Source organism: Tenebrio molitor, chromosome Y, assembly GCF_963966145.1.
Source record: "Tenebrio molitor chromosome Y, icTenMoli1.1, whole genome shotgun sequence".
Taxonomy (NCBI): Eukaryota; Metazoa; Arthropoda; class Insecta; order Coleoptera; family Tenebrionidae; genus Tenebrio; species Tenebrio molitor.
This window is the reverse complement of record NC_091056.1, coordinates 4,244,581-4,261,680: the sequence shown is the minus strand read 5'-3', so window position 1 is coordinate 4,261,680 and position 17,100 is coordinate 4,244,581. Positions and strand designations below refer to the sequence as shown.

The window sequence follows — 17,100 nt, the reverse complement described above, 5'->3', positions numbered from 1 at the left end:
TGCGAAAACAATTGTTACATAAGGTTTTTGAATGAACGAGATTGATCCTGTCTTTTACCGTTAAATTGATAAATTGTGCGCAATGAAATAAGTTGTGATTCTGCGAACAACACGGACAAGTGAGGATTTTGTTGTTGTCGGAATTTGATTTTTTGACTTTGTTAGTCGACACATTCGCGACTACTTTAGGGTTCACCTTTTTTGAATTATTGTCATGACTAACGGATTTGTTAGACATTAGATGTAATGTTTCTAATGTTTCGCATCGCTTTTATAAAAATTCCTTTAGTTGATCCCATGTGGGTAGATTAGCCGTTAATTTAGACTGCCATTCTCTTTTAGACACGAAATCTAATTTTTCCGAAATTATTGCAACTGAAGTAACGTCGCGGAACTTTTGTGGGGTGATATCATGTACATTGAGAGCTTCTAAATGACTTGATACAGTATCTAATAACTTTCGCAATTCCTGATACGATGGTTTGTTTAAATTGTTGTGATTTAAAATGCCAAAAATATGCTCTTGAACAATTAATCTTTGATTGCTGTACCGATTTTGTAGAAGACTCCAGGCAATGTAATAATTTTCAGCCGTCACCTTTAGCGATTCAATTGTTTTAATTGCGTTACCCTTTAAGCACGATTTTAAATAGTGAAATTTGTGAATTTCTGAAAGTTGCGTGTTTTGATCGACTAGAGCTGAAAAAGTGTCGTAAAAAGAGGTCCAGTCAGAATATGAACCATCAAAGGACGGTAATATTAATTCTGGTAATTTAACTGGAATTGATTTTTGATTTACTTCATTTGAATTTGAAATCGGATTTGAAATTGTTGTTTGTTGACTTTGTGGTTTATGTTGGGCTTCCAAAGTGCGTAATTTTGACAAAACACTGTGGTAGTCCTTATCAAAAGTCGTACCTTGATCTGCAGTAGAAGTTTGATTAAGAGAGTTTTCTATATCTTCAATCTGCATTTGAATTTCAAAAAACTCATCATAAATAGATCTTAATTTTGTTAACCGTTCTTGAATTTCCATTAAACATGATAAATCTGGCAAAGCATTTTGAGCCAATGTTAATTTGCGTTTTATAGCTCCTCGCTTTATGTTTAACGATGAAAGTGTTTCGGCAGTCATTGTTTACTTATGAATTGTAACGTCGATACCGAAAATTGATTGAAATTGGGAATGGAAAAATGGATTTGAACTGCACTTACTGGTGTGAAGTCTGGTGTCCACGCTGCTGGGGTTGACCTGGTCGTGAAGCTGCTCGTTGATGGTGTTCACGCTGCCTAAGGACGTCCTCGTCGTGGGTTTTTTCTTTTTTGATGTTATGGTGTGGAAACACTTTGTTTTATGATGATAATGCGAGAAATCCGGCTCGAAGGACCAAAATGTTGCGCGTGAATCAAAGGCGAATAATTATTCTATGATTTATTCAGACACACGCTAGATGTTTGCCGAGCTCTCGCATACATGAATGACTTACACTTTACACTTGATCTACTGTCAAGCTCTGAATTATAAGTGTACAAAAATGACTTACGCTTGCTCTGATGTCAAGCTCTGAATTGCAAGTGAAACTTATTCTAAAACTACCACTATTATAACTACGAGCGCGGGGGGTAGGGTGGCAGATGGCTGACGCCGCAAGCCAAGTTCAGGTAAACTGAACACAATTCATTCTGGTTGTTTGTTATATTCTGGCATATTCACTTTCTTCTTTAAGACCATCTAGATATGATGAAGCAATGAGGCATGCTTGTCCATTACACTGACCACAAACTGAAGAGCATTGCAAGCCTAATTTTCTACATCCGCAACTCGAACCACAGCCTTTCTTGCAATTGCAAGATATCCTATAGAGCAGTTCTTCTGGTGCTGGTAGTAATAATGTTGTTGTCGGTTCCAAGATGTCATTTTGCAATATCCACCCATATTCCTGATGACGTGATTGAGATGCTGCATTTGTAGGTGGAAGAGATGATAACTGCATCGGTTTGTTGAGTCTTGTTGATTTGATGAATTGCGTATATCGAAAATTGTCAATATTGTGTTCTGATTTTGGAGCATTATACATTGCTAAAAAGACACGTACCCCATTTTTAAAAATGTTTCTAGAGGACAGTTTTCTTGCTGAAATACTTGAGCTGATTGATCCAAATTTTTCAAACATTTTAATAATTGATAGTAATATACCTAGGTATTCAAGAGTTTACACATTTCAAGGAAAAAATACTTAATTTCTTTGCTACTTAAAATATAACTATGATAGATAAAAATATAATTAAAATGTACCTATTTAAACTATTTCATATTAATATCAATTAAGTACTTACCTAAATATTATTAAAAGGATGTCTGATTTTTATGAATAATACATAGGTATCTATTAATATAATACCTATATTAATTAGTAAATAATTAAGGTTTCTTCATATTATAAAGAGAAGCTTATATTAATAACATAATTACATAAACATTTTTGTTTTATAATACAAAAATTTCCGATAATATTGCGGAATCTGGAAAAGTGCCCCGAATGCTTGCAGCGTTTCCACGTTGAATGGCAAGGGAAATCCTCTCGAAAAGGAATTTCTTTGATTTTGAATCGCCTGATTCCGCGATAAGTCGGTTTCCGATGACATTAATGAAATCGATGGCTTCTTTGCACCAAGGGCCTAAGGTTTCAAATGCTAAACCTTTAAACACGTAGTTTGACGAAATGATTGAACTATATTTGCTATGTTTGCGTTTGCAAGCCATTTCAGCGGCAGAACCTGAGACTTCAGATGATTTCAATACGTAACTGTCTGCAAGTGTATCTACAACAGTGACGTCCCAAACCAAAGGTTGACCTTTAATCCACGGTACTAAAGTCATCCCATCTGGGCGTTTTCCGTCATCCCGAGACAGTCCGTTTGGTTCTAAAGTTGAATTCACATGAATAGAAGTTAAAGACCGGTTGATAATGGAATTAATTTCAGTGTGTCTTGAAAATCTACCACTGCTTTTGAAACAGCTTAGACCATGGGTGCCAATTTCGTCAACTTTCGCATTGCATTTGCAAATATGAGGTGTACAAAGATTACAACCCAATCTTAAACCAATACAAACTTGGAAGGAAGTGTTATCTAAAAGAGTACCAATATTAGGAGAAGGTATTGCATGTAACCAAGATCCTGATTCTCTGCATTGCAAAGCTTTAAAACGAGCCAAGTCTCGAGGTGAATTAAAGATTAAGTCATTGGCAATTATTCGTTTGATATTAATATTATCCCAATTCTTCTGAAATTCTGTAATTGTTGGTATTTCGTTCTCATTTGCTACACCCCAGACTGCTAAAGCTTCATCATAATGGTGAATATTAAGCTCATTATCCTTTGAGTTTAGTAATAAAGAAACAAGCTTTTTAACCCCATTAATTGAAGATAGGAAAGCAGGGAGGCAAATATCGGAAATGCGACGAATTCCCAGACCACCAAATCTAATCGGTAAAGTGGACTGACGCCATTGTAAATCAGTTAAACGTAAATTAAGTATTCTCTCTAAACAAGACTTTAAAGAAGAATCAATTGAATTAACATAATTAGAAAATTTCCAAAATGGAGTTGTTCTTAATAAAAAATTAAATTTTGGTATGAAAAGACAGTTTTTGATTAAAGTATAAGCCACGTGTCTGTTAAGGAGTTCAGCTTTGTTTAAAAGATTTTCAACTGTAATTATAGTTTTTTCGACGGTGTTTTTGAAACCTTGGTCAAAGATTGGAGAGCCTAAAAGAGATAAACTTTCTCGGTCACAGATTTTAATGCCTGGTGCTAAATTTTGAAATTCCTTTATGACTTTTAAATCTGTGTCTCCAGAACAGCAAAAGATCTCGCATTTGTTAAAGTTTAATTCAAGGCCAATTTCCTGAGATAAATTTATAACTTTTTTAAAGTCGGATAAAACTACTTCTGGGTAATCAGCTAAGGTTCCATCATCTAAATACCATATATTCATTTGAGAATCCAAAGATAAAATAATTGGTTGAATCGCAAGACTAAAAATCATGGGACCGCAGGGATCTCCTTGCTGGGCTCCAACAGAAGAAGAAATTAAATGATTACCGAAAAATAAAGTTGAAGGATTTCTATAGCATTGATAAAGATAAGGGTACAGAAGTGGGGTATGACATTGGACTTCTTTCAGAATACAATCCCGTTCGACTGAGTTAAAGGCATTTTTGAAATCTAATTTAAGAAGAACTTTGCCACGGTTTTGATCGTTATTAACAAAGGTTCGTGTGGTATGAATTGCTGCTTCACATTCTAGTTTAGTTGCGACTCCAAGTTGATGTGGAGATAAATACGAATTTACAATATTTCGACTTTGAAAACAGGCTAGCTTTGAGGTCAATCTTCGCAAACAGTTTCCGATAGCGATCGGTCTAAGTCCTCCATCTTTCTTGTTAAGGGCACATAAAGACGCACCATACAATAAATGGCAGATTTCTGAAGGAAGTTGCCCAGATAATAAAAAATTGCACAGTTTGGTTAAAGCTCTTAGTGCCTTCTGACCTGCTTCACCCGCTGACAAAGATATGATATCTTTCAAGTATTGTGGTCTCATATTATAATATTTTTAGTAAGTAATTAACTTTATAAATCGTACTATGTATTGGAGTCCATAGTTACCTAGCGTTATCATCATACGGCTTAACGCTCCCCACTCTTAGCGCTCTATCTCAAGAACGGTTAAATGTATCAAATATTCCTTAAGACCAAATTTGTAGAGAATTCTATGCTCTACAACTTTTGTAATAACTGGAAATGTCATTTGGAGCAAGGGAAACAAGATATTTACAAAAAACCGATTTTTGCGACCTTTGACCTTCAATATCTTGACTCGCGTACGCGAGATTCTATGAGACTTTTGAGCCAACTTATAAAATGTCGAAACAAAGATTTATACAAGTTTGTAGCTTATTATCTTTCATTCCGAGGTTCACCCCTTTTTTGCCTTTTTTGACTGGACTATATTGGGTTTAATGATTTCTTTGTCAAATGATCGTTGGCTCCATACCATCTCAATCGCATAATAATATGCAATGGTATAGAGACAAGCGTAGAACTGTCCTGCTTGTTCAAGTATTTCATCTACAGCGTACTTTTTTCCTTGTAATTATTTCTGCAGATATTAAGCAGAGTATCCATTTAATCGGCAGCATTATATGTGATGTTGTTTTCTTGTAACTAATTTTGTAAATCACACTTCTTCCACACAGTTGTTGGCCGTTTTTCCTTCTGCCTGCTATGGTAACTGGCGTTATCCAACAAAATTAATGAGGGTTCGTGTATATCACGTCAACCTGAGTATTGTTATCGAGAGCATTGGCAGTGTAGTCCGTAATGCATACTAGATTTGTAATCACAGAACGCGAAGAGACAAAACGATGCTGATTTTCCGAAAAATGACACTTAACATTTGAATAGATAAACCTATACAAGATAGATTCAAACAACTTAGAGAAATTAGACAGAATTGTGACGGGGCGGTAATTATATTGATCAGACTTCTATCTCCAGACTTAAATATTGGACAAACTCGTCCAACCTGCCACATGATTGAGTATTCACCCGACCTTAGAATAAAGTTGAACAAAACACGAAGGGGAGGGAGAAGTAAGAACTTACAGTCTTTAATCAAAAAAGCAGGACTTCCACCATCACCTGAACATAGGCCCGACTTAAGTCATCCAATGGATTCCAAAATATCAGCATTTGAAACGTTATACAAATGGAATGTAGCATTTCCAGGAACATCTATCAAGTTCGCAGGAGCATCTACAGTATCATAGGAATTCTTAAAATGAGTCGCAAAACTATTCACAATTTCCGAAAATCAGCTTAAAGAATGACCACCATTGCTCATACGGGAAGGAATCCTACTCCAACCCTTTCTGTTGTTAACAAATGACCAGAAATTCTTAAGGTCACGGACTAAATTTTCTCGGAGCTTAGAAATACAATCACGGAGAGCCACATCAATTTTACGCTTCACGTCACGTCTTGGGTTCTTAAATTCTATAAAATAGGATGGAAGACCAGTGCGCTTATATTTTTTTGGAAAAAATACTCTTCTTCCTGATTTTAGCAATGATCGCTGAATTAAACCATACAGGATAGTGCCGCGTCGTACACTTCTTGAGTGGTACATGAAGATCAAAAATTTCATATAGTTTCGAATAGAAATGTTCACACATAACATTAAGATCATCTGATAGATCAACTGATACGAAACAATCAACACCCATAAGTTCGATACACAAACCTACAAAATCAGCCTTCCTAAAATTGTAAGCGGCAACATCCGGAATCTGACGTGCAGTAAACGAGTTCGCAACCTCAATAGTACAGGAACAAAACAGGACAGGATGATGTCTGCTTTCAATCAACATCGGCAAGAAATCATGATGTACTTCACAGTTGAAATCAGCAACCAAGACAGTAGTAGTGGTAGTAGTCTACCTAAACTACCATTATCAACAACATTATGTTGAGAAAGATTCAATGTACTCAAAAAGTTTGTAACAGCTGAGCATTTGGAATCAGACACACCACGACCGACACTTCCAAACCCAGGAGCATTGAAGTCACCAACAAGTAGGACTTTCGAAGAAAAAGAACTAATCATCAACTCAAAACACTTCAACGCAGTTAGAGAATCCGAAGTTGTCAAAAATGGAGGAAAGTATAAAACAAACAGATGAATATTGGTCAAAAAGTTCAACACTACTTTACAGCAAACCACATCAAGGGAAGGCACACTCTTACGAATTGCCGAAACATCAACCATTTCAACAGTAAGAGTTACGAGCTAACAGCAAGAGACCACCACCCCTAGACAGACCCAGAGTAGCAAAATTTCTATCACATCTAAATACAGTAAACAAATAATGATCAACAAGTTCAAAGGAATAGACACAGTCAGATAACCACGTCTCAGAAATGGCTATCAAATCAAAGTCGCATGTAGAAGCTGAATTAAAAAATAATTAATCCTACTATTCATACCACCAACGTTTTGTTGGTGAGCTAGACACTTATCGTAACCGTAGGCAGCGTGATTGTAGTCAATAACTTCATCCTCAGCTCTTTCCTTTAGTTTTAGACAATTTACGCAACACAGCTCTGAGGCATTACACTCTTTGGCAGCACGTTCCTTCGCACAGCGAGGACAGCTTAGAGCGCTTTTACACTTATGTGACGAATGATTGAAACCGTCGCAATTGAAACATCTAGATACTTCTTCTACAGCATCATAAATCGTGCAGCTGTCCAGACCGATTAAGCAATACCTTACACTCGGGGCCTTTTTATAAGTTGAAATATCCACCTTGATCAGTGCACAAAAGATACTTTGAGCTAATTTTAGAAGCTTCAATTCAGATTTTTTTCTCGAAGACATATTCATTTTGCTGAGACAAATAAGTGAGTAAAGTTGCCTTATTTAACTCTCCTGAGATGCCTGAGACTCGAATGCGTGGGCGCACTGGTCTCTTTTACCTCATATTAGTCTGAGAGTTTCTCCCTGACAATTTACTTTTTAGCCTCCTGTGATGGAAACTTTGTAAACACGCACTGTTCGCGTCACATGAAACTTTGTTTTTACAGCGACTGTGGGACGGTGAATTTTTTCCACATAGTTACTATGCGGCGAAGTAAATAATCCTTATTTTTAACCTTTAAGAAACGTAGAATTTTAGCTTAATGAAGATGAGTTTCAGGAGAACAATATGTATACATTTTGAATTCAATTACGCAGAGATCGGATTTAAATAGGCGTTAAGTAGGGAGCGCAGAATCAACTTCCATGCAAATACGCTAACCAAGTACAAATCGCTCAGAGTTGTTCAATGGCCAGTATTAATAAAAGGTAGCAAATGCTTTTGCTAGCTATTTTATAAGCAATTGCTTTAAGTGATATTAATAAAAATGTAGTAAATGCTAGTGAGACCTGGCTAGCAAATGCTTTTGCTCGTTTTAGAAAGCATTTGCTTGACGATATTAGGATTTGCTTCTTTTACTATTAATAAAGTTTAGCATTTACATGAAATAGTAAGCAATTGCTAGGATAAATGACATTCTCCTTCAAGTCGTACTAGTAGTTATAAATCGGCTGTTAAAGCACCATAAAAGTATGTTCCAAGTGCCAAGAAACCGTAAATTTTACAAAGAAAGGAAAGACAATACCATTACAAGAGAAGATGATATAAAATTGTTTCATTTCCGAAATGAAAGTGTTCAGTGGATTGCTGATTTTCTTGGGAATGACGATGAAGAAACACGTGGTGGTGCTTTATCTTCGGTGATGAAAATAAAAATATTGTTGCGATATGTGGCTGATCCAGGTATAAAAAATAAAATTATTCATAGAGTAATAAATAGTGTTAAACTATCTACAGGGCAAGCCACATAAGGGTTATTTCTGAATTTATTTTGTACGCAACCAAAAAAACTAATGAGTAATGACGCTGACCACTTGATACCGTTTATAATGTGATTTAATTTAGTAATCAACGTCGGTATAATTTGGTTAAAAATGTCAAAATGACAGTTGATGAATTTAATTTTTGATTTCATTAATCAGAATAGGATAACGTCATTTTGACATATTTAGCCAAATTACATACCTACGTTGATTACTAAATTAAATCACATTATAAACGGTACCAAGTGGTCAGCGTCATTAGTATTTTTGGTTGCCTAGAAAATAAATTCAAAAATAAGCCTTATGTGACTTGCTCTGTATAGGATTTCAGATTGGGGTAGCTGAACTCATGGAAGTAAGTCAACCAATTGTATCGAATGTTGTAAAATTTGTCACGGGAAAAATTATAGACAAGGCACCACTTTGGATACATTTTCCTGGCGCCCTGCGTTGAACGGCAAGCAATTACTTGTCAAGTCACTAGCATATGCTTTCGTCAAGAGGTTTTCTTTATTAATACCAAAACAAGCAATTGCTAGAAGCAAAAGCTTTTACTTTAAAACAAATGCTAATGCTAAGTAGCAAATGCTTGGAAGCATTTGCTTATTTTTATTAATATCACCCAATATTATAAATACAATCTGCGCACGGAATAATGCTAGTTAATCCGACCTGCGATGGTTTTTATTACTGAACAGGCCGACTGTATCGTTTTTGTTGCGCTTTTATTCAGCGTGAGACGGAAGCGATTGTCCAGTGCCGGCACAAATGGTTTGCGAATTTATTTGAATAAAATTTATAAAATGGAATTAACTGTCCCAACACCTCGCGGCAACTGACCACGCAATTTTTTTTTTTTTTTTTTATTTAAAAGAAAAGTCATCGCATCAGCTACTATGGCCATTAGTGATGTACAAAATGTGTATTACATTCATCATATTTTGCTCAGACAATTTATTTCCTTCAGGTAGTTTCTGAGTGTGGGCCAGTCGTTGAAGACCTTTGTGTATGTTTCATTTGTATCTAGCTTGTATCTACCCCGTTGTTCGACAAGGGCTGGACAGTCGCGCAACAGGTGTGGTACGGTGGCGGCCTCCCGTTGACAAAAGCTGCAAGTTGGTCGGGTTTTCTTGTCCAGCAACCACGAGTGGGTAAGCGAGGTATGCCCTAATCGGAGTCTTGAGATCATCACCTGCGACTTGCGGTCATTTGGCAGAAGTATTTTTTTCCTGACGATCGGCTGAATTGTATGGAGATGGTTGTCTACTTGGTTCCACGATGTTTGCCACTTTTCCCATATTTTCGATTTAATGTATCCTGTCAAGTCTGCCATCAAGTTGTAGACAGCTAATGGGGAGTCTACGTTAGCTGCGGCCATCTTGGCTAGTGTGTCTGCTTCATCGTTGCCATGTATTCCAATATGTGACGGCGAGTAGATAAACCGCAACTCCTTCCCTTGCAAATGAATGCGTTGACGAATCTCGGATATTTCCCGCACTAGAGGATTGTCCGAGTAGAGGTGCTGGAGAGCCTGTAGCGCACTGCAAGAGTCAGTACACACCACAAATTCAGACTTCTCGCTTTCGGTTATCATACGGAGCGCTTTTAGTAGGGCAACGAGTTCTGCACAAAATATGCTGCTGTAGGAGGCCAGATGTAGCTGCGCTGTGTGGCTGTGTGAGAAAACCGCTGCCCCTACATCATTTCTGATCTTTGATCCATCTGTGTAGAGAAAGGTTGAAGTGGGATATCTGCTCTGGAGTTGGTAAAACACGTTGACAAGAAGACTGGGTGGCGTATCTGCTTGCTTGTATTTGGCCAGGTCAAGGAAGATGCTCGGTCGAACTATGGTCCATGGGGGGGGGGGTGGATGTATGCTCAGTACTGTAGAAGGAAGGCAACGACATTGAGTAAGTTTCTAGGAGACGGCGATCTGGTTAGACTCCGAGTATAAGGTGGTGGTGTGCGGAGTAAATAACAGCCGATAATTTGAGTGAGAGTCAGCTCTTTCGGATACTCTCGCGGCATAAATAAGAGTTAGTTGTTCAAGTCTTAGAGTTAAAGGTGGCTCTTGACAGAGGACATGCATGCTAGCCGTGGGGGTGGTGCGATAGGCGCCTAAGGCAATTCGTAAGGCTGCGTTTTGTATCACCTCGAGTTGCCTGAACGTTGTTTTGGCACATGCTCCGAAAGCTATTAATCCATACTCGATCCTCGATCGAATTAGGCTCCGGTAAATGGAGAGTAGAGTCTTAGTATCTGCCCCCCAGTTTTGACTTGCCAAGCTGCGCAGAAGTCCTAGAGCTTTGGTACAGGCTGCATGTATCGAGGTGATATGAGCCTTCCAATTCAACTGTGAATCGAAGATTATTCCTAGAAATCGGATAGATGGGACAGCTGCTAAAGGCTGGCTATACAGTGTCAGCTTGGAGGTTAGGTTTACTCTTCTCTTGCTAAAGAGTATGCATTTCGTCTTATCATTTGAGAATCTGTACCCTGTTTGATATGACCAGGATTCCAATCTGTCAATTCCATTTTGTACCTCCCGCTCTAGTAGATCGATGTGCTTTCCTGTCGTGTATATTATGAGGTCATCAGCATATATCACGTGGCAAAGTGGATAAGATATATGCTGCCCTATATCATTCAGGGCTATCAGAATTAGGGATGGACTAAGTACTGATCCCTGCGGGCAGCCGTTCTGTAATTCTCTCTGCTTTGATAGAACACCATTTGCTTGGACACGAAAACCTCTATCTGTAAGAAAGTTCCTGATGAAGTAGAACATGTGACCTTGAATTCCCCATTTGTTTAGCGATTTGAGTATACTATGTCGCCACGTCATATCGAAGGCCTTTTCCAAGTAGAAAAATACACAAAGGACTTTATGGTTCTGTGCAAATGCTTTACGGATTGTGGATTCCAAGTTTACTATATTGTCTAATGTGGAGCGATGTTTTCGGAAGCCATTCTGTGCTTTTGAGAGGAGGTTATTAGATTCTAGGCGCCAAAGAAGCCTCCGTTTTACCATTCTTTCGAGTACCTTGCACATATTACATGTAAGAGAAATTGGTCGAAATGAGCTTGGCATGCTGTCTGTTTTGTTGGGTTTCTTGAACGGTAACACTATCGCTTGGGTCCATCCTTGAGGAAAGCGATGTGTTGTCCAGATCAGGTTGTAAATTTGCAATAGCCTCTCCTTCCCTTTACTTGACAGGTTTTGTATAAACCTGAGTGGTATGTCGTCAGGGCCAGGACTTGTTCTACGGGAAGTTAAAAGGGCATCGTCTAACTCAGTCATGGTAAATAATTTGTCATCCGGATGGTCTGACATTAGTTCGATAGTTGGAAGGCGTTCTGTTTCTGATTCAGCCTTAATGCTGAGAAATCGATCATCATAATTTGAGCTGCTTGATGAATTCTGAAATTGTGTGGCTAAGAGCTCCGCAGCCTCCTCATTTGTGCTTGCTACATCTCCGTTTTCATTAGTCACCCTGATTAATGCATTGCGGGACACTCCCCTAATTTTCCCTACTTTGCTCCAGACGTCCCGGATGGGGGTGGACGATGTGATAGTTGAGACATAAGCTTGCCAGGATTCTTTTTTGCTTTGTTTTAACGTAAAGCGTTTTTTCGCCCGAGCTTTCTTGAAGTTGATTATGTTTTCAATTGTAGGGTTTCTCTTCATTTTGTGGAAAGTTCTTTTGCACTGTGCTACTGTTTCTGCGCACTTTGCGTTCCACCAAGGTACGGTACGAAGTCTTTGCGGGCTGAAATAGCCTACTTTTCTGACGTGTTTGTGGGCGGCTTCCAGTATCACATTGTTGAAACGATTCAGTATGTTGTCTATATCTTCTTCCTCATTTAGTAGCGGTATCTGTTTATCGACTTCTTCGGCAAATTTTTGGAAGTCTGCATATTGCATATTCCATCTCGGTTGTCGTTGAGAGTCTGGGGCATGACGTAATCCATGGAGGTGTAGCTTGATGGGATAGTGGTCACTGCTGTGCAAATATGGCTCTATCTCCCAAGCAGTTTTAGGCGCCAATGTGGGACTACAGAGAGTAAGGTCTATAGCCGAAAAAGTTCCATTTGCAGCGTTGAATCTTGTGTTGGCTCCGGAATTGAGAAGAACTAGGTTGTGATCTTCCATTAAGCTTTCTAACATCTCTCCACGAGTGTCAGTGCGGTTCGATCCCCAGATCACATTGTGGGCGTTAAAGTCTCCTAGAAGAACAAATGGTCTGGGTAGTTGTTCGATTAACTTACTAAGTTCTAGTACGGTGATAGTCGCATTAGGTGGTAAGTAAACATTGCACACCGTAAGCTTTTGTGTTGGTAAATACAGCGAGACTGCAATCGCTTCAAGAGTTGTTTCAAGGGATATCTTTGTACAGAGAATGTCGTCTTTAACATAAATCGCCACTCCACCCGAAGCTCTTTCCCTGATAGCTCTGTTTTTGTAGAAAGCTTGGTAAGTTCTTATGACATGCACCTTCTGATTTGTGAAGTGTGTTTCTTGTAGGCACACAACTAACGGACTAAGGTTTGAAATAAGAAGTTGAAGGTTTACTAGATGTGAAAAGTAGCCGTTGAGGTTCCACTGTAGTATTGTTGAGAGGGCTTGTTGCGGAGTGAAAAGGATAGAGAAGTAGAAGAAGTTAGTTCAAACTAGAGAGGGAACTGTCCGTGCAGCTTTCCTCCGTGTCTGAGACTTCTGTTAGTGGTTGCTTCCTGTGGATGCATTGTTTAGCTATTCTATTTCTGTATTTTGTGCACCTCTGTTTCATACCCTGATCCTTGAAATGGGAGTGCAGTTTTGCCAGTAAGTCGAGGAAGTGGTCGATATCGTCGGTAAATTCTTCTACAAGGGCCAGCGGGTCTTTGCATCCTGATGCATTCCTGAAAAAGTGAACTATTTTACTTGCTTCAGTCTTTATTGGTTCTGTCAGGTTATTCATGAAAGTGTGTATTGTCTGAAGCTTGTCGTCACTAGATTTCATTTGTTCTGCGTCTTTTTTTAGTCTCTTTTTCTGCTGCTGAGGTCTCTTAAACACTGTGGTCTCCCCCAGGTCATTTTCTGTACTGTCGTGTGGCACGCTAGCTGAAGAGGACTTCGCCGCCCTTTTCTGTCCTATCATCTTTTCTATTCCTTTGCGAGTGTCTTCGTCTTCGCAGTCCATGTTGTTTTGTACGGTGTCTTGTTGGTTTTCTTTGTTGGTGTCTGGGTTTATTTCTGGTACATTGTCCTGCTGTGTTGGGGGTGCAGTACATTGCGAGGCGATGTGGCCCTGAACCTTACAAAGATAACAAATTAAGTCATTTGAGAAAAATATCCTATAATTTGTATCCTCAAATTTGATGACTAGGGAAGATGGTAGAGTAATTGTATCGTTGGGCTGCACAAATATCTGCCGCTTGAAGCTTAGGATGTGGGTGAACTCTTCATCCCGAATTCCTGCTCGAAGATGTGTCATAGGTGAGAGGGTCGTGTAACCGATGCGTTTGATTTCATTTATGAGTACTTCGTTCGGTATCGATGGGCACACATTTGACAAAATAATGCGCTGCGAGGGAGTGATAAGACGCCTGATGTTTACCTCATATTCGTTAATTTGGACTGATTTGTATTGTGCAATTAAGCTGTCTACCAGTTCTACGCTGTCTAGGTATATGCAGATTCGGTTATTCGATATTCGGGATGCAAAAATGATGTGTTTTGCTCCTACGATGTTTGCGATTGGTCTTACATAGTCTACCAGTTTCAAGTCGGCGGTTACTGCTAAGATAATGGCTTGTTCTTTTTTCGGAAATTTGGTGTTGCTCATTGTTGGGGGTTGCTCAGTTTGGGGGTTGTCCATGTTATGGGTTGAATTCATTTTTTGGCGTTATTCGAATCGGCATCGTTGGTTGCCTACAGCGGGCACGATTTGCATGCACCGCACGACGCACCGTTATCAGTGGCCGGCGAAAATCGCCAGTAAAAAGGGGCCAAATAATTAGCTATGTTTTGCTTTACCTTGTAATAATGTGATGTCGGTTCTAAGCAAACGATGTAGGATGGCTTATGTCTTGACTTGACCCACTTTATAAGCGGCTGTGGTTTTTGAAGATACAGGTTTTCCGTTGATTTGTTGCGGAACACGTGTCAGCACGTTTTCAGAAAAAAACACTCTGACCACGCAATTGCTGCCATCTCGCCAATGCATAGTAATTTGACTTTTTCTATAATTCATTTGTTATTTAAAGGAAGAATTTAAAATTATTAGGTTGTGTTACAGAGAATGGACTTATTTATTGGCATTAATAATTAAAAGTTTCTCTAAATTTTCTTCCGTTAATCTATTTCGTTTAGGTGTTAACAGGTCTTTAAATATTGAGAACGATCTTTCTACATCGCAATTTGTTAAGGGACAATGATCAAAATACTTTACTAAATTTTCGTATTTACTTTTTAATTGTTGATTTTCAAATATTCCTAACGAAATTTGTTTAACAATATGTAAATCCGGATTTTTTGCGAAAACTAGATTTATTTTTTGTTGAAGCCGGGAACCAAACTCTCCTGGAGTGGATTTCAAACTTTTAAGTGTCCCGTCGAGTTTTGATATACATACGTTCTTTTAGGGAGATATTTTGATTTTCAAAATATGAGATTATTTTTGGTAAGCCACTAAAATGGTTTTGAATAAATTTTAAATGGTAAATTAAGAAAGTTCTACTAAGAAGTTCCTTGCATTCGATTATGGCACGAAATTCGTCCGCAAGAGACAAGATAATATTTTTTAAAGGTTCTAGATGTGCGCAATAAAAGTCACACGCTTCTATCCAAGTACCCCATCGCGTAATTACTGGACTTGGGGGTAGTGGTAAATGTGGCATTTTCTCCTTATAAAGACTGATCCGATGTGGAGCCTTCAAAAAAATCTTTTTTTCCCTACCGGTTAGAAATGTAGGCTGTCGATACCTCATTTGAGGTGAGAAAATTCAACTTTCTCGCTAAGGTAAGAAAGTTAATCATGAAATGTTTATGGTAAAACTGTACCAAAATACAAATGTCAAAAGTGTCAGAAGTGAAATAAGTTATTTGATAAATGAAAGCCAATTCAATAAAGCAAGTTGGTAGATCAATCAGATAATCTGGAAATAAACAGAGATAAGCTAGGTAGGAAGGTAGGTACTACAACTTCTAGTTTTTTATATGTTTTAGGTTAAAATGCTACCTAACCTCAACTTTTTTTGCAGGATCAGTAGGATTTTCCATAACATCATTGCAATTAAAGTTTGAAAAGGCAGGTTTGCTAGAAGATGGGACATTAAGCGAGCAATAATTCACTGGAACGTGGGTAAAGGGGTATAAGTCCAAAAATGTGCAAATTTAGATAAGTCTACCCAACATTTTATTTAGAACTCCTACACGATTGTACAAAAATATTACTCTAGAAAATAAACAGATAAGCTAGGTACGTACTACAACTTCTAAAAATTAATCTAAGTACTTAATTTTTTATATTTTTTCAGATTAAAAGGCTACCTAACCTCAACTTTTTTTGATTAATTTCTTCCAATTTCTAATCTAAACGGAAGCAAGCTATTAAGTAATTGAACAATAACAGTAACTATCATTTTAATTATGGTGGAAATTAAAATTAAAACTACAATTTTCATTATTTCGAATAGTAATTCCTGATTTCGTGCTATTAATTGGTATGTTATATTCCGAGTTTAATGCATTGTTCTGATTAAATATATTTGCAGGATCAGTAGGACTTTCCATAACATCATTGCAATCAATGTTTGAAAAGGCAGGTTTGCTGGAAGATGGGACAACTGAAGGTGAAGTCATTGAAGATGAACCCGGTTGTGCTTTTGAAATTTGAACCAGCCGTGCTATTTTTTTTTACTTTCTACGCAGCCTTCAGCAATGTTGCTAGATTTCCACCCACCATGACGTTTTAAATCCAAAACTCCCCCACCTTGCAAAACCAGTGCAGGGGCAGATGTCCTAGGAAAGCAGTGACCAGTATAAAGCTGCGGATCTTCAAAATTCAAAAACATCGCAATTTTTTTAGGCATACTACCGAAAGTGTTATGCCCAATTGGTGTTTGGTTATCTTTCCATTACGAAAATTGAGAAATAGACGTGATGATTCAGCAGGTCTCATAGAAACATATTTTTTAATTTTTTCTATCCAATTTTACTCAATTACAACGAATTTTCTTGAGACTCCAGTTTTTGTGGAAGGTATATTTACCACAATAATATCATTTTTAATGTCTAAATCATTAATGGACATTTTAGCGAGTTCGTCGCTTTTGCACGCGCCAGCTACACCCAAAATTAAAGCAACCTAAACGAATATTTTTATTATTGTGACATACACCATACATGTACTTACCTTTATGACAATAAACTCTTCGTCTCTGGCATCTTCGAGGAATGAATTGACTTGGGTCATATTTAAGACGATTTTTTGGGGATATAGCCCACATTTTTTCGCTTTACAAACGATATTAATTTTGGAAACTTTGAGATATCCACGTTGTCTCGAAGATTTACAGTCGTTTTTACCATTGAATAAAGTGACCAAAGTGTCGATGACTTATAATTTTCAGATTTTTCTTGGAAG

At 37.9% G+C, this 17,100-nt stretch overlaps 1 long non-coding RNA gene across 2 annotated transcripts; it reads left to right on the top strand.

The window, feature by feature from the left end:
• The first annotated feature begins 12,802 nt into the window (after window positions 1-12,802).
• Window positions 12,803-16,900, top strand: LOC138140551 (uncharacterized). Of its 2 annotated transcripts, none has more exons than XR_011162601.1 (5): window positions 12,803-12,944; window positions 12,996-15,643; window positions 15,716-15,933; window positions 15,992-16,177; window positions 16,229-16,900. It is a non-coding gene; the product is annotated as an uncharacterized lncRNA (long non-coding RNA). The 2 variants fall into 2 exon arrangements; XR_011162602.1 differs by lacking the exon at window positions 12,803-12,944 and having other exon boundaries at window positions 13,406-15,643; window positions 16,229-16,715; window positions 16,773-16,900.
• The last annotated feature ends 200 nt before the right edge of the window (window positions 16,901-17,100 follow it).